This window comes from Cnephaeus nilssonii (genome assembly GCF_951640355.1).
Source record: "Cnephaeus nilssonii genome assembly, chromosome: 22".
NCBI lineage: Eukaryota > Metazoa > Chordata > Mammalia > Chiroptera > Vespertilionidae > Cnephaeus > Cnephaeus nilssonii.
Window position 1 is genome coordinate 18,482,563 of NC_137093.1, and position 15,227 is coordinate 18,497,789.

The following is a 15,227-nucleotide window of genomic DNA, read 5'->3' on the forward strand; positions in this document are numbered from 1 at the left end:
ACCCTTGTATTAGGTATTTTATAGAGCTATTTAAAAGTTTATGGGAAGATGTGCGTAGGTTATATGCAAATATGACATTTTACTGAGCCTCCCTGGGGGGCCTGGAACCCATCCCTGCGGATACAGAGGGATGGCTGTGTGTGAATATATGTGTATAAGTATATGCGTATGTATATTTGTATGTTTTGGGGCACTTACAACGTGCAAGGGGAAGTTAACGTCTCCAAGGCTACTCTGGCCCAGCCTCTCCTAGGACCTGAGGGAGACCTGAACTCTCACAGGTGTCCCGTGTGACGTGGGAAGCAGGGATGATGGGAAAGCCGGCTCTGGAGAGAGGCTATGCAGGAGGTACTTGGCACATACTGGGCACTCAGGGTGAATCGCGCTTAGTTTTTCCACGAATATGCACAGTTTCCTGTTGAAACCTCAGCCCTTGCACGGGCCTTCCTCGCTCCGTTTCTTTAAAAGCCACTTAATGAGACTTCCCAGGGCAGCTGGCGCGCATCTCCTCGCCTGCCGGGACGTTCGTGGGGAAAAAAAACTGCCCCACAAACGCCACTCGTGTTTACTGGCTGAAGGCCGGCTCCGTGTGCTTACGGTGCGTGCACAGCTCTGGGCTTAGTGCACATGTATGTGGGCGTGTGGTCACCCCCTGCGGAAAAGGGAGTGGCTGGGGCCTGGACGCATGCAGGTCTTTGGAATGGCATTTTAACTCCGATCAGCCAAAGACGTGGATAGGGAGGAGGAGCTTCGCGTTCCCAAAACATCCAAACCTGCGCCTGCTCACTGAAGCGGGAGGGATGGTGAGCAGGGCGTTAGGACACGAGAAATGTCCCTGGAACTTCCAGCCCCACCACCACCCTGGTTTGGCAGACGCGGAGTGCTGCTAGATTCATTCACCCAGGCCCGGGCCTGGCCTCGGAGCTGTTTCTAACTCGGAGCGACCTGCTCCTGCCCGGGGGGAGGTCTAGCCTTCCTCGGTTTGGCCAGGAAAAGGCCTGTTTGCTTGAACAACAAACCTCCTCCGTGCCCGTTTCTGTGTCACCCTTTCGTCTCTGGCGGTGTCTGCTCTGCTTTGGCGTTTGCCACCGGGCCCTCAAACAAAACCCATCTGGGCAGGGACCCCGGCCCCCTGCAAGTCCAAGCCGGCTGCCCTGGCTGGTGTGGCTCAGTGGATCGAGCATCGGCCTGCAGACTGAAGGGTCCCAGGTTCGATTCTAGTCAAGGGCACATGCCCGGGGTTGCAGGCTCGATCCCCAGTGAGGGGTGTGCAGGAGGCAGCCAATCAAGGATTGCCTCTCATCGTGGATGTTTCTCTCTCTTCCTTCCTCTCTGAAATCAATAAAAATATATTAGAAAAAAAAAGTTCAACCTGGCAACGGGCACAGGCCTCTCGGGGCCGTGCACTTGCCCTCGGCCTGGAGCCCTCCTGCCTCACCCGCTGGGACCTTCCTTCCAGGTCCTCTCGCTCTGGCCATCCTACCTGAAACCTCCCACCTGCCCACGACACTGTTGATCTTGTTGATTGTTGGTCATAGCCCTTCCCTGCCCCTCCCCCCACCAAGAATATCAACTCCACGAGGGCCAGGCTTCTGTTTGGGTCGGTGCTGCGTTCGCAGGGCCTGGAACAGTAGCAGACACTCGGTGGAGACCTGAACTCTCACAGGTGTCACGTGTGACGTGGGAAGCAGGGGTGATGGGAAAGCCGGCTCTGGAGAGAGGCTATGCAGGAGGTACCTGGCACATACTGGGCACTCAGGGTGAATCGCGCTTAGTTTTTTCCACGAATATGCACAGTTTCCTGTTGAAACCTCAGCCCTTGCATGGGCCTTCCTCGCTCCATTTCTTTTTTTTAAAAAATATATTTTTATTGATTTCAGAGAGGAAGGGAGAGGGAGAGAGAGATAGAAACATCAATGATGAGAGAGAATCATTGATTGGCTGCCTCCTGCACACCCCCCACTGGGGATCGAGCCCACAACCCGGGCATATGCCCTGACCGGGAATCGAACCAGTGACTTCTTGGTTCCTGGTTCAATGCTCAGCGGCTGAGCTACACCTGGCTGGGCTCTATTTCTTTAAAAGCCACTTAATGAGACTTCCCAGGGCAGCTGTCGCTTATCTCCTCACCTGCGGGGACGTTCGTGGGGAAAAGAAACTGCCCCACAAACGCCACTCGTGTTTACTGGCTGAAGGCCGGTCCCGTGTGCTTACGGTGCGTGCGCAGCTCTGGGCTTAGTGCACATGTATGTAGGCGTGTGGTCACCCCCTGCGGAAAAGGGAGTGGCTGGGGACTGGACGCGTGCAGGTCTTTGGAATGGCACTTTCAACTCCGATCAGCCAAAGACGTGGATAGGGAGGAGGAGCTTCGCGTTCCCAAAAAATCCAAACCTGCACCCACTCATTGAAGCGGGAGGGATGGTGAGCAGGGCGTTAGGACATGAGAAATGTCCCTGGAACTTCCAGCCCCACCACCCTGGTTTGGTAGAAGCGGAGTGCTGCTAGAAAGGGCCACCAGCTGAGCAAGTTTATTTGCATGATTGGAGGGGGTGGGGGTCTCTCCTCAGCCTACCTGTGAGCTCAGCTCTGGAACCTGGCTCACACTTGCCTACTTCTTTTTTTTTTTTTTTTTTAATTTTATTGTTTAAGGTATTACAAATAGTAGTACATAGGTCTCTTTTATTTTCCCCACTGATCTCACCCCCACCCCTCCTGGCCTCGCCTACCCGCCGGCACTTGCCCTCGTCCCCTCTCCCCCAGTGTCTTTCGTCTGTTGGTTGTGCTTATATGCATGCATACAAGTCCTTCAGTTGATCTCTTACCTCCCCCCCACCCCACCCCCGCCAACCCTTCCCTGCCTTCCCGCTGTAGTTTGACAGTCTGTTCGATGTTTCTTTGCCTCTGTCTATTTTTGTTCAACAGTTTGTAATGTTCTTTATTATCCATAAATGAGTGAGATCATGTGGTATTTATCTTTCACTGACTGGCTTATATTCACACTTGCCTACTTCTTACCCTATTTTCTCCAGGACACGGTTTTCTCCTCAAACACAAAGGGGAGTTGCCTAAGAATTTGCTGAGGTCTAATACGTAGCACCGATAGGCCTTGTGGAGCAGACGTTGTCCGCTGTTCAGACAGGAGACCTGGTCTTGGGGTGGCAGGCTCGCCTCTCACCCGCCCTCTGGCTCTCCTTCTGGCTCTTCCCTGAACCACTGAGTCACTGGGAAGAGATCTCGGCTCAGTCCGCATGCCTTCTCTCCAGTTTCCTCTACGCTTGTTCTCCGATGGAGTTGTTCCTCTGCCTGGACATGTGTGATGGTTGTGTCCCACCAAACTCAGCCCCTCTTCTCCTAGGCCTCCTCCCATCTGGCCCAGCTGACGCTCACAGGTCCCTCCGTTCCTCCCCCCAGGGATCCAGCAAACTGAGCTCCTTCATCCCCTGGTCCCTCTGCCCTGTGCTCGGTGCTGCTCCTGGTGTGGCCGCCTCCGTCCCCCGTCTCTGCCTGTAACGCTCCCTTCCTCCCTGGCCCTCCGTAAATCACCTTCTTCCGTGGCAGTTATTTCTATATGAGTTTTGTTTCTACAATTCTTTTTTACTTCAGAAACCGTAAGCTCCTAAGGTCAGAGACGATTGATTCCTTCAAGCAGCTGGGGTCTGAGGACAGCTTGCCCTGATGGAACTTAATCTAATGGAGTTTTGTCCAGCTGATGCTAAATAATCGATACCAATGTAATGAAAGTATAGGATGCTATCTGAGCCTAATAGGAAACCCCAGCCCAGTTGGGTAAGGGGGGCCTGGGGGGTGGGCGATCTTCCTTAAAAAGCGACTTAGGTGAACCAGACTCCCAGAGGGAAATTTGGGGGAAATGTGGCCAGGTGATAGCGGTTGTTCTGAGGATTAAAGTTAATTCTCATTCATAACCTCACATAGCCTAGTATTTACGACCCTCATTTAAAAATGAGTGCCCTGACCGGTTTGGCTCAGCAGATAGAGCATGGGCCTGCAGACTAAAGGGTCCCCGGTTCAATTCCAGTCAAGGGCATGTACCTTGGTTGCAGGCACATCCCCAGTAGGAGGTGTGCAGGAGGCAGCTGATCAATGTTTCTCTCTCATCGATGTTTCTAACTCTCTCACCCTCTCCCTTCCTCTCCATAAAAAATCAATAAACTATATTTTTTAAAAAAATAAAAAATAAATAAAAAAAAATGAGTAAGACTCGGATATACAGGAAGCGAGAGTTGAGGCAAACCATGGGGTGATGTGATAATTCTCTATGTTCTGTCCTAAGGTCCCCGGGTAGGTCCCTGAGCATTATGGGAAACAGGCTATGACCACTGCTCGGTAATGTCCACTCACTCTGGTGTTTGGAGTTCTGTGCCAGGCACTGCGGGGGGTACACAGTGAGACAGTCCCTGATGTCAGGAGCTGTCAGGCGTGGGAGGGAGGGCCCGAGCAGGAACAAACTTAGTTACCGTGCACATTGCACTTTCCCATGCAATTCATTTAATTCTCACAACTCCCTCAGGAGGCAGACTTAAAAGACAAGGCAGTGACTGAGAACTGGTTTGGAGCTCAACAAAATCTGCTAAGAGAACCGATAGGAGGGACCTTAAGCCCACACTGTGGGGGGGAGTGAGGGCTGAGGGGTGGGTTCCTGAGGCGATGCCTCACCTGTGTGGATGCAACTGGGGGAGCAGGCAGAGCGGGCTGGGAGGGCCTTGGGGAGGGAGCGGGCAGAATTGGGAAGGGCAGAGGCCTGGGTGGAGAGCTGACTGGCAGCATGTGAGGGGCAGACGAGAGGGGCCCAGCTGCAGAGGGAAGGGCAGCTAGGGGGCTGGTTTTGTTAGGCCAGAAACACAGGCTTGAATTCAGTGACCGGCAGTAGGAGGAAGAAAATATTCAAAATGTTACCAAGATAACCAAGTGGAGGTAACTAGGTAAGAGCACGTGACCAGTCCACATCTTTAGAGCAAGGCCATATGCAATTTTTTACATTGTAAGGTAACCCCTTACTCTTTTTTTTAAAAAAAATATATTGTATTGATTTTTTACGGAGAGGAAGAGAGAGGGATAGAGAGTTAGAAACATCGATGAGAGAGAAACATCGATCAGCTGCCTCTTGCACAACCCCTACTGGGGATGTGCCCGCAACCAAGGTACATGCCCTTGACTGGAATCGAACCTGGGACCTTTCAGTCCGCAGGCCGACGCTCTATCCACTGAGCCAAACCGGTTTCAGCGAACCCCTTACTTTTGAGAACTAGATCCTGGCATAAAAGACAAAACCGTTCGTCCGAATTAAAAATTATTTAAAATATAATATTACCAAAACTGTACTAACATAGTATAATATCACAAAAGTTGTAGAAAATATTAGAAATCTGCAAATAACAGGATTACTTTTATTATATTGGAAAATATTTTTTTCCTCTGACTCTATTTTTGTTCATCCGTTTATGCTGTTCATTATATTCCACAAATGAGTGAGATCATTGATATTTATCTTTCTCCGACTGACTTATTTCACTTGGTATAATGCTTTCCAGGTCCATCCATGCTGTTGCAAATGGTAAGAGTTCCTTCTTTTTTACAGCAGCGTGGTATTCCATTGTGCAGATGTACCACAGTTTTTGAATCCACGCATCTGCTGATGGGCACTTAGGCTGTTTCCAAATCTTAGCTATGGTGAATTGTGCTGCTATGAACATAGGGGTGCATATGTCCTTTCTGATTGGTGTTTCTGATTCTTGGGATATATTCCTAGAAGGGGGATTACTGGGTCAAATGGCAGTTCCATTTTTAATTTTTTGCTTTCCACAGTGGCTGCATTAGTCTGCATTCCCACCAACAGTGCACGAGGGTTCCTTTTTCTCTGCATCCTCGCTAGCACTTGTTGTTTGTTGATGATAGCCATTCTGACAGGTGTGAGATGATAATCTCATCGTCGTTTTGATTTGCATCTCTCAGATGATTAGTGACTTTGAGCATGTTTTCATATGTCTCTTGGCCTTCTGTATGTCCTCTTTCAAAAAGTGTCTATTTAGGTCCTTTGCCCATTTTTTGATGGATTGTTTATCTTCCTTTTGCTGAGTTGTATGAGTTCCCTGTAAATTTTGGAGATTAAACGCTTATCGGAGATAACATTGGCAAATATTCTCCCATGCAGTGGGCTTTCTTGTTATTTTGTTGGTTTCTTTTGCTGTGCAGAAGCTTTTTATTTTAATGTAGTCTGATTTATTTTCTCCTTAGTTTCCATTGCCTTGGGAGCTGTATCAGTAAATATATTGCTATGACATATGTCTGACATTTTGCTGCCTATGGCTTTCTTCTAAGATTTTTATGGTTTCCCATCTTACATTTAAGTTTTTTATCCATTTTGAGTTTATTTTTATGTGTGGTGTAAGTTGGTGGTCTAGTTTCATTTTTTTTGGCATGTATCTGTCCAATTTTCCAAGCATCATTTATTGAAGAGACTATGTTGTCTCCATTGTATGCTCTTGCCTCCTTTGTTAAATATTAATTGAGCATAATGGCTTGGGTCAACTTCTGGGTTCTCTATTCTGTTCCATTGGTCTATATGTCTGTTCTTGTGCCAGTACCAGGCTGTTTGAGAACAGTGGCTTTGTAATATAGCTTGATACCTGGTATTGGGATCCCTCCAACTTTGTTGTTCTTTCTCAGGATTGCTGCAGCTATTCGGGGTCTTTTTTTATTCCATATAAATTTTTGGAGAGTTTGTTCTAGATCTGTGAAAGATTCCATTGGTATCTTAATGGGATTGCATTGAATCTATAGATTGCTTTGGGTAGTATGGACATTTTAATGATATTGATTCTACCAACCCATGAACACAGTATATTCTTCCATTTGTTTATGTCTTCCTCTATCTCTTTTTTCAATGTCCTGTAGTTTTCCGAGTACAGGTTTTTACCTCCTTAGTTAAGTTTATTCCTAGGTATCTTATTTTTTTGTTGTTGCAATGGTAAATTGAAAAATTTCCCCTCTTTCTAAGAGTTCATTATTGGTGTATAAAAAAAGCCATAGATTTCTGGGTGTTAATTTTGTATCCTGCTACATTGCCAAATTCATTTATTAAGTCTAGTAGTTTTTTTATGGAGTCTTTGGGGCTTTCTATGTACAATATCATGTCATCTGTGAATAATGACAGTTTTACTTCTTTTCCAACTTGGATGCCTTTTATTTCTTCTTCTTGTCTGATCACTATGGCTAGCACTTCCAGTACTGTGTTGGACAGGAGTGGTGAAAGTGGACATCCCTGTCTTGTTCCTGTTCTTAGGGGAAATGGTTTAAGTTTTTGCTGAGAGTTTTTATCAAAAACTAGAGGCCCGGTGCACGAAATTCGTGCATGGAAGGGGGTTGTCCCTCAGCCCAGCCTGTACCCTCTCCAATATGGGACCCCTCAAGGGATGTCTGACTGCCCGTTTAGGCCCGATCCCAGATGCAAGGACTGCTGGCTCCCAACTGCTTGCCTGCCTGCCTTCCTGATTGCCCCTAACCGCTTCTACCTGCCAGCCTGATCACCCCCTAACCACTCTGCTGCCAGCCTGTTTGCCCCCAACTTCCCTCCTCTGCTGGCCTGGTCACCCCTAACTGCCCTCTTCTGCAGAGTTGATCACCTCCAACTGCCCTCCCTTGCAGGCCTGGTCCTTCTCAACTGCCCTCCCTTGCAGGCCAGGTGCCTCCCAACTGCCCTCTCCTGCTGGCCATCTTGTGGTGGCCATCCTGTGTCCACATGGGGGCAGGATCTTTGACCACTCGGGGGCAGCTATATTGTGTGTTGCAGTGATGACCAATCTGCATATTACTCTTTTATTAGATAGGATAGAGGCCTGGTGCACGGGTGGGGGCCAGCTGGTTTGCCCTGAAGGGTGTCCCGGATCAGGTGGGGGTTCCCTTGGGGCGTGGGGCAGCCTGAGCAAGGGGCCTGTGGTGGTTTGCAGGCCAGCCACGCCCCCTGGCAACCCAAGCGGAGGCCCTGGTATCTGGAATTTATTTTCCTTCTACAATTGAAAATTTGTAGCCTGGAGCGGAGCCAAGCCTGGGGCTCCCTCCAAGGCCGGCAGCCATTTCTGTTAGGGTTATAATTGAAACTTTGTTGCCTTAAGCGGGTGGGCCCGGCCAGGATGTGCGAAAAGCTTTGCTTCCCCTGTTGCCGGCGGCAACCCTGGCCTGCTCTCTCAAGCTCCATTCTGTCGCCATTTGTTTGAATTTGTTTACCTTCTATAATTGAAACTTTGTAGCTTGAGTGGAGGCTTAGGTAGGCCTGGCAAGGGCAGGTGGAAAGCTTGGCTCCTCTGTTACCTAGGAAACCTTGCTCTCTGTGGCTGTAGCCATCTTGGTTTGGGTTAATTTGCATGCTTGCTCTGATTGGATGGTGGGTGTGGCTTGTGGGCGTGGCTTGTGGGTGTGTCGGAGGTATGGTGTGTTGCATATTTGTCTATTATTAGGTAGGATGGGTATTGGATTTTGTCAAATTCATTTTCTGCATCTATTGATATGATCATGTGATTTTTTGGTCTTTCAATTTGTTTGTGATGGATCACATTTGTTGATTTGCGAATATTGTACCAGCCTTGCATCCCTGGAATAAATCCCACTTGATCATGGTATATGATATTTTTAATATATTGCTGGATGCAATTTGCTAATATTTTGTTGAGGATTTTAGCATCTGTGTTCATCAGGGATATTGGCCTGTAATTCTTTCTTTGTAGTGTCTTTATCTGGTTTTGGAATTAGGATAATGCTGGCCTCATAAAAAGAGTTTGGAAGTGTTCCTCTTGGATTTTCTGAAGTAGTTTGAGGAATATAGGTGTTAGTTCTTCTCTGAATGTTTGGTAAAACTCCCCTGTGAAGCTGTCTGGGCCTGGGCTTTTGTTTGGTGGGAGTTTTTGATTCCTGCTTCTATTTCATTACTGGTTATTGCCTATTCAGTTTTTTAAAAATTATTATTATTCGTCCTGATTCAGTTTTGGGAGATTGTATCTTTCTAGGAATTTGTCTCTTTCATCCACATTGTCCAGCTTATTGGCATATAGTTGGTCATAGTATTTTCTTACAATCCTTTGTATTTCTGTGGTGTCAGTGGTTACTCCTCCACTTTCACTTCTGATTTTATTTATTTGGGTCCCCTCTCTTTGTTTCTTGATGAGTCTGGCCAATCAGGGAACCATTAATGTTACAGAAAACTGGAGAAGAACCAAGGAATACTTAGAGAGATGGAGTCACATTTATTACGTGCGGGTATAGAGGAAAAGGTCTCTCAAATTCTGGGCCCCAACATGGAGGAATTTTCCCTATTTACATGTTTTTACCTTCTTTGTCTCCCAAATATGGGATGTTTCCGGCTCCCTTTACAAGTTCTTAAAGAGCCCCTATGTGCTGGGGCCTTGAGACCTCAACCAAAGGGTTGGCCTGGTGCCAGCACTGATAATTTCATCCAGGGAAGGTTTAATGGCCTCTCTGAAGTGGGAGTAGTCTTATTTTCCTTATTATTTAAGCAAGCAAGCATTTACAGAAGCCAAATAGCAGGGTTAAAATTTCAAACAGCAGTTTTTATATAAGATGATGCTTCATTCAATGGCTTATCAATTTTGTTTATCTTTCAAAGAACCAGCTTTTGGTTTCATTGATTTTTTTTTTTTTTTTGGTATTTTTTTTAGACTGTTATTTATTTCTGCTCTAATCTTTATGTTATTTATTTCTGCTCTAATCTTTATTATTTCCTTCCTTCTACTTACTCTGGGCTTTTCTTGTTCTCTTTCTAGTTCTTTTACGTTGTAGGGTTAAATAGTTTTGTTTTTTTTCAATTTGTTTAATTAAGGTATTATATGTGTACATATCTTACCATTGCCCCCCCCACCCCACTCCCATATATGCCCTCACCCCCCAGAGTTTTGCGTCCATTGGTTATGCTTATATGCATGCATACAAGTCCTTTGGTTGATCTCTTATCTTCCCCACCTCTCCCTAATCTTCCTGCTGTAATTTGACAGACTGTTTGATGCTTTACTGCCTCTGTATCTATCTTTTTGTTCAAGTTTATAATGTTCTTTATTATCCATAAATGAGTGAGATTATGTGGTATTTTTCTTTCATTGACTGGCTTATTTCACTCAGCATAATGTTCTCCAATTCCATCCAGGTTGCTGCAAATGGTAAGAATTCCTTTTTTATGGCAGCACAACATTCCATTGTGTAGATGTACCATAGTTTTCTGATCCAGTCACCTGCTGACGGGCACCTAGGCTGTTTCCAAATCTTAGCTATTGTAAATTGTGCTGCTATGAACATAGGGGTGCATATATCCTTTCTTATTGGTGTTCCCAGTTTCTTAGGATATATTCCTAGGAGTGGGATTACTGGGTCAAATGGGAGTTCCATTTTCAGTTTTTTTGAGGAAACTCCATACTGTTCTCCACAGTGGCTGCACCAGTCTGCATTCCCACCAGCAGTGCACAAGGGTTCCCTTTTCTCCGCATCCTCGCCAACACTTGTCGTTTGTTGATTTGTTGATGATAGCCATTCTGACAGGTGTGAGATGGTACCTCATTGTTGTTTTGATTTGCATCTCTCGGATAATTAGTGACGTTGAGCATGTTTTCATGTGTCTCTTGGCCTTCCTTCTGTCTTCTTTTGAAAAGATTCTATTTAGGTCTGTTGCCCATTTTTTTTATTGGATCATTTATCTTCCTCTTATTAAGTTGTATAAGCTGCCTGTAGATGTTGGAGATTAAACCTTTATCAGTGATACCATTTGCAAATATGTTCTCCCATGCAGTGGGCTTTCTTGTTGTTTTGTTGATAGTTTCTTTTGCTGTAAAAAAGCTTTTTATTTTGATGTAGTCCCATTTGTTTATTTTCTCTTTAGCTTCCATTGCCCTAGGGGCAGTATCGGTGAAGAAGTTCTTTTGGCATATGTCTGAGATTTTGCTGCCTATGGATTCCTCTAGTATTTTTATGGTTTCCTGTCTTATGTTTAAGTCCTGTATCCATTTTGAGTTTATTTTTGTGTATGGCGTAAGTTGGTGATCTAGCTTCATTTTTTTGCATGTGTGTGTCCAATTTTCCCAACACCATTTATTGAAGAGACTGTCTTTATTCCATTGTATGTTCATGCCTCCTTTGTCAAATATTAATTGAGCATAGTGGTTTGGGTCAATATCTGGATTCTCTATTCTGTTCCATTGATCTATATGTCTGTTCTTGTGCCAGTACCAGGCTGTTTTGAGAACAGTGGCTTTGTAATACAGCTTGAAATCTGGTATTGAGATCCCTCCTACTTTATTCTTCTTTCTCAGGATTGCTGTGGCTATTCGCGGTCTTTTTTTATTCCAGATGAATTTTTGGAGAGTTCTTTCAAGGTCTGTGAAATATGCCATTGGTATTTTAATGGGGAGTGCATTGAATCTATAGATTGCTTTGGGTAGTATGGACATTTTAATGATGTTGATTCTACCAATCCATGAACATGGTATGTTCTTCCATCTGTTTACATCTCCCTCTATCTCTTTTTTCAGTGTTCTGTAGTTTTCCGTGTATAGGTCTTTTACCTCCTTAGTTAAGTTTATTCCTAGGTATCTTAATTTTTTTGGTGCGATGGTAAATGGGATTGCCTTTTTAGTCTCTCTGTCTGTAAGTTCACTATTGGTGTATAGAAAGGCCATAGATTTCTTGGCGTTAATTTTGTATCCTGCTACATTGTGGAATTCATTTATTAAGTCTATTAGTTTTCTGACGGAGTCTTTTGGATTTTTTATGTACAATATCCTGTCGTCTGCAAATAAAGACAGCTTTACTTGTTCTTTTCCAATTTGGATGCCTTTTATTTCTTCTTCTTGTCTAATTGCAATGGCTAATACTTCCAGTACTATGTCAAACAGGAGTGGTGAGAGTGGGCATCCCTGTCTTGTTCCTGTTCTTAGGGGAAATGTTTTTAGTTTTTGTCCATTGAGTATGATGTTTGCTGTCGGTTTATCATATGTAGCTTTTATTATGTTGAGGTATGAGCCTTCTATTCCCACCTTGTTGAGAGTTTTTATCAAGAAAGGGTGTTGGATTTTGTCAAATGCTTTTTCTGCATCAATTGATATGACTATGTGATTTTTATCTCTCAATTTGTTTATGTGATGTATCACGTTTATTGATTTGCGGATATTGTACCATCCTTGCATTCCTGGGATAAATCCTACTTGGTCATGGTGTATGATCTTTCTGATGTACTGCTGGAGCCGATTTGCTAGAATTTTGTTGAGGATTTTGGCATCTATGTTCATGAGGGATATTGGTCTGTAATTCTCTTTCATTGTGTTGTCTTTATCTGGTTTTGGTATTAGGGTGATGCTGGCTTCATAGGAGCTTGGAAGTGTTCCTTCCTCTTGAATTTTTTGGAATAGTCTGAGGAGGATAGGTTTTAGTTCTTCCTTGAATGTTTGGTAAAACTCTCCTGTGAAGCCATCAGGCCCCGGGCTTTTGTTTGCCGGAAGCTTTTTGATGACTGCTTCAATTTCGGCCATAGTTACTGACCTATTGAGCTGTTTAGATTCATCCTGATTGATTTTTGGAAGGTTGTATTTGTCTAGGAATATGTCCATTTCCTCCAGGTTGTCCAGTTTGTTGGAATAGAGTTGTTCGTGGTATTTTGTAACAATCCTTTGTATCTCAGCGGGGTCTGTTGTTATTTCACCTCTTTCATTTCTGATTTTGTTTATTTGGGTCCTCTCTCTTTGCTTCTTGGTGAGCCTGGCTAGAGGTCCATCAATCTTGTTTATCCTTTCAAAGAACCAGCTCTTGGTTTTGTTGATCTTTTGTATTGTTTCTTTGGTCTCTATGTCATTTATCTCTGCTCTGATCTTTGTTATTTCCTTCCTTCTGGTTACACTGGGCTTTTCTTGCTGCTCTTTTTCTAGCTCTTTGAGTTGTAGGGTTAGGTAATTATTACCATTGTTTCTTGTTTTTTGCAATAGGCTTGTAGAGCTATGAACTTCCCTCTCAAGACTGCTTTCGCTGTGTCCCATAGATTTTTGGATTGTTGTGTTTTCATTGTCGTTTGTTGCCATGATGTTTTTTATTTCTTCCTTGATCTCTCTGGTGACCCAGTCCTTGTTTAATAGCATGCTGTTTAGTCTCCATGTGTTTGATTTCTTTGGATTGTATTTATTGTAGTTGATTTCCAGTTTTATGCCACTGTGATCTGAGAAGATGCTTGATATAATTTCTATCTTCTTGAATTTGAAGAGACTTTGCCTGTGACCCAGCATATGGTCTATCTTTGAAAATGACCCATGTGCACTTGAGAAGAATGTATATTCTGTGGCTTTGGGGTGAAATGTTCTGAAGATGTCAATTAATTCCATCTGGTCTAGTGAGTCATTTAGGATTGATGTTTCTTTGCTGATTTTTTGTTTAGAGGATTTGTCCAATGGTGATAGTGGGGTATTAAAGTCTCCTACTATGATTGTATTGCTATTAATCTCTCCCTTGATATCCTCCAGGAGTTTATGTATTTGGGTGCTCCTATATTGGGAGCGTATATGTTTACCAGAATTATTTCTTCTTGTTGGATTTCTCCATTTAGTATTATGAAGTGGCCTTCCTTATCTCTTGTTATGGCATTTACTTTGAAGTCTATTTTGTCAGATATAAGTATTGCTACCCCAGCTTTTTTTTTTCATTTCCATTTGCCTGAAAGATATTTTTCCATCCCTTCACTTTCAATCTGTGTGAGTCTCTTGTTCTGAGGTGGGTCTCTTGTAGACAGCATATATATGGGTCATGTATTTTTTATCCATTCAGCCACTCGATGTCTTTTGATTGGAGCATTTAGTCCGTTTACATTTAAAGTTATTACTGAAAGGTATTTGTTTGTAGTCATATCTATTTTTGTGTCTGTATTCCTTCTTACCTGTTTATTTCTTCTTTTTACAGTATTCCCTTTAGCATTTCTTGCATTGCTGGTTTGGTGGTGATAAACTCCCTGAGCCTTTTTTTTTGTCTGCGAAGCTCCTGATTTCCCCTTCAATTTTGATTGATACTCTTGCTGGACTTAGTATTCTTGGATTCAGTCCTTTGCTTTGCAACACTTTGTATACCTCCTTCCATTCTCTTCTAGCTTGTTGTGTTTCTGTTGAGTAATCATTTGACAATCTGATGGGTGTTCCTTTGTAGGTAACTCTCTGTCTCTCTCTTGCCGCCTTTAAGATTCTCTTTTTTTATTTTATTTTATTTATTTATTTTTTAAATTTCTTTATTGATTAAGGTATCACATATTTGTCCTCGTCCCCCCATTCCCATCCCACACCCCTCCCCACACATGCCCCCACCCCCCTGTTGTCCTTAACCGCTGGTTAGGCTCATATGCCTGCACGCAAGTTCTTTGGTTGATCTCCCCCTTTACCCCCACCCTTCCCTACCCTCCCCCTGAGGCCCGACAGTCTGATCCATGCCTCCTTGTTTCTGGGTCTGTTCTTGTTCATCAGTCTATGTTGTTCATTATTTCCCCTAGATGAGTGAGATCATGTGCTATTAGAAATACACATATAAGAACCGAAAATGAGACAAGCAATAATGGTTATGGTGACAGGCAAATGAATCAGTGTGTAGTGAGTTTCTTTCTGGGCCAACAGTTCTTTTGAGACCCAATTTCAATGTCCAACAGTTCCTTATGTGTACATGTCAGCACTGACATTTCAATTCTGGATGGTGGACAAATGGTGGTAATGCAGGTCCGACTCTGTCCGGTTTGGTCCTGGGCAATCTGCAGTGATGCACAGCTGCTAACTGCTAGTATGGGAAGGCCACATCAGCGTCTTCCGTCTCTGGACTGCTTCTCTTCTGTCTTCATGGCTGGAGTAGTCCTGTCGATTCCTCTCTTGCTGGAATCCACATGGTCTCGGAGTTGTTTTCTGAAAATATACAAACATATTCTCGACCAAAGGTTAATAAAGGAATATTTTCTATAAATTTGACTGGGGATCCTTTTTCAATTTTTGCCCAAATGATTTTCCTCTGGCTTGTTTTGTCACCTTGTGTGTTTTTCATGGGTGTCTTGCTTTTAGCCTTACAATTAATTTTCTAAAGTATTAATTTTCTAGATGTAATTTACTTACAGGATATTTTTCCTTACATGATATTCCTCTACTATCCCCTCCTTTTTTGATTTAAATGTTAGGAGGCTTTTGAAAATTTTATAATGTATTCTTGAT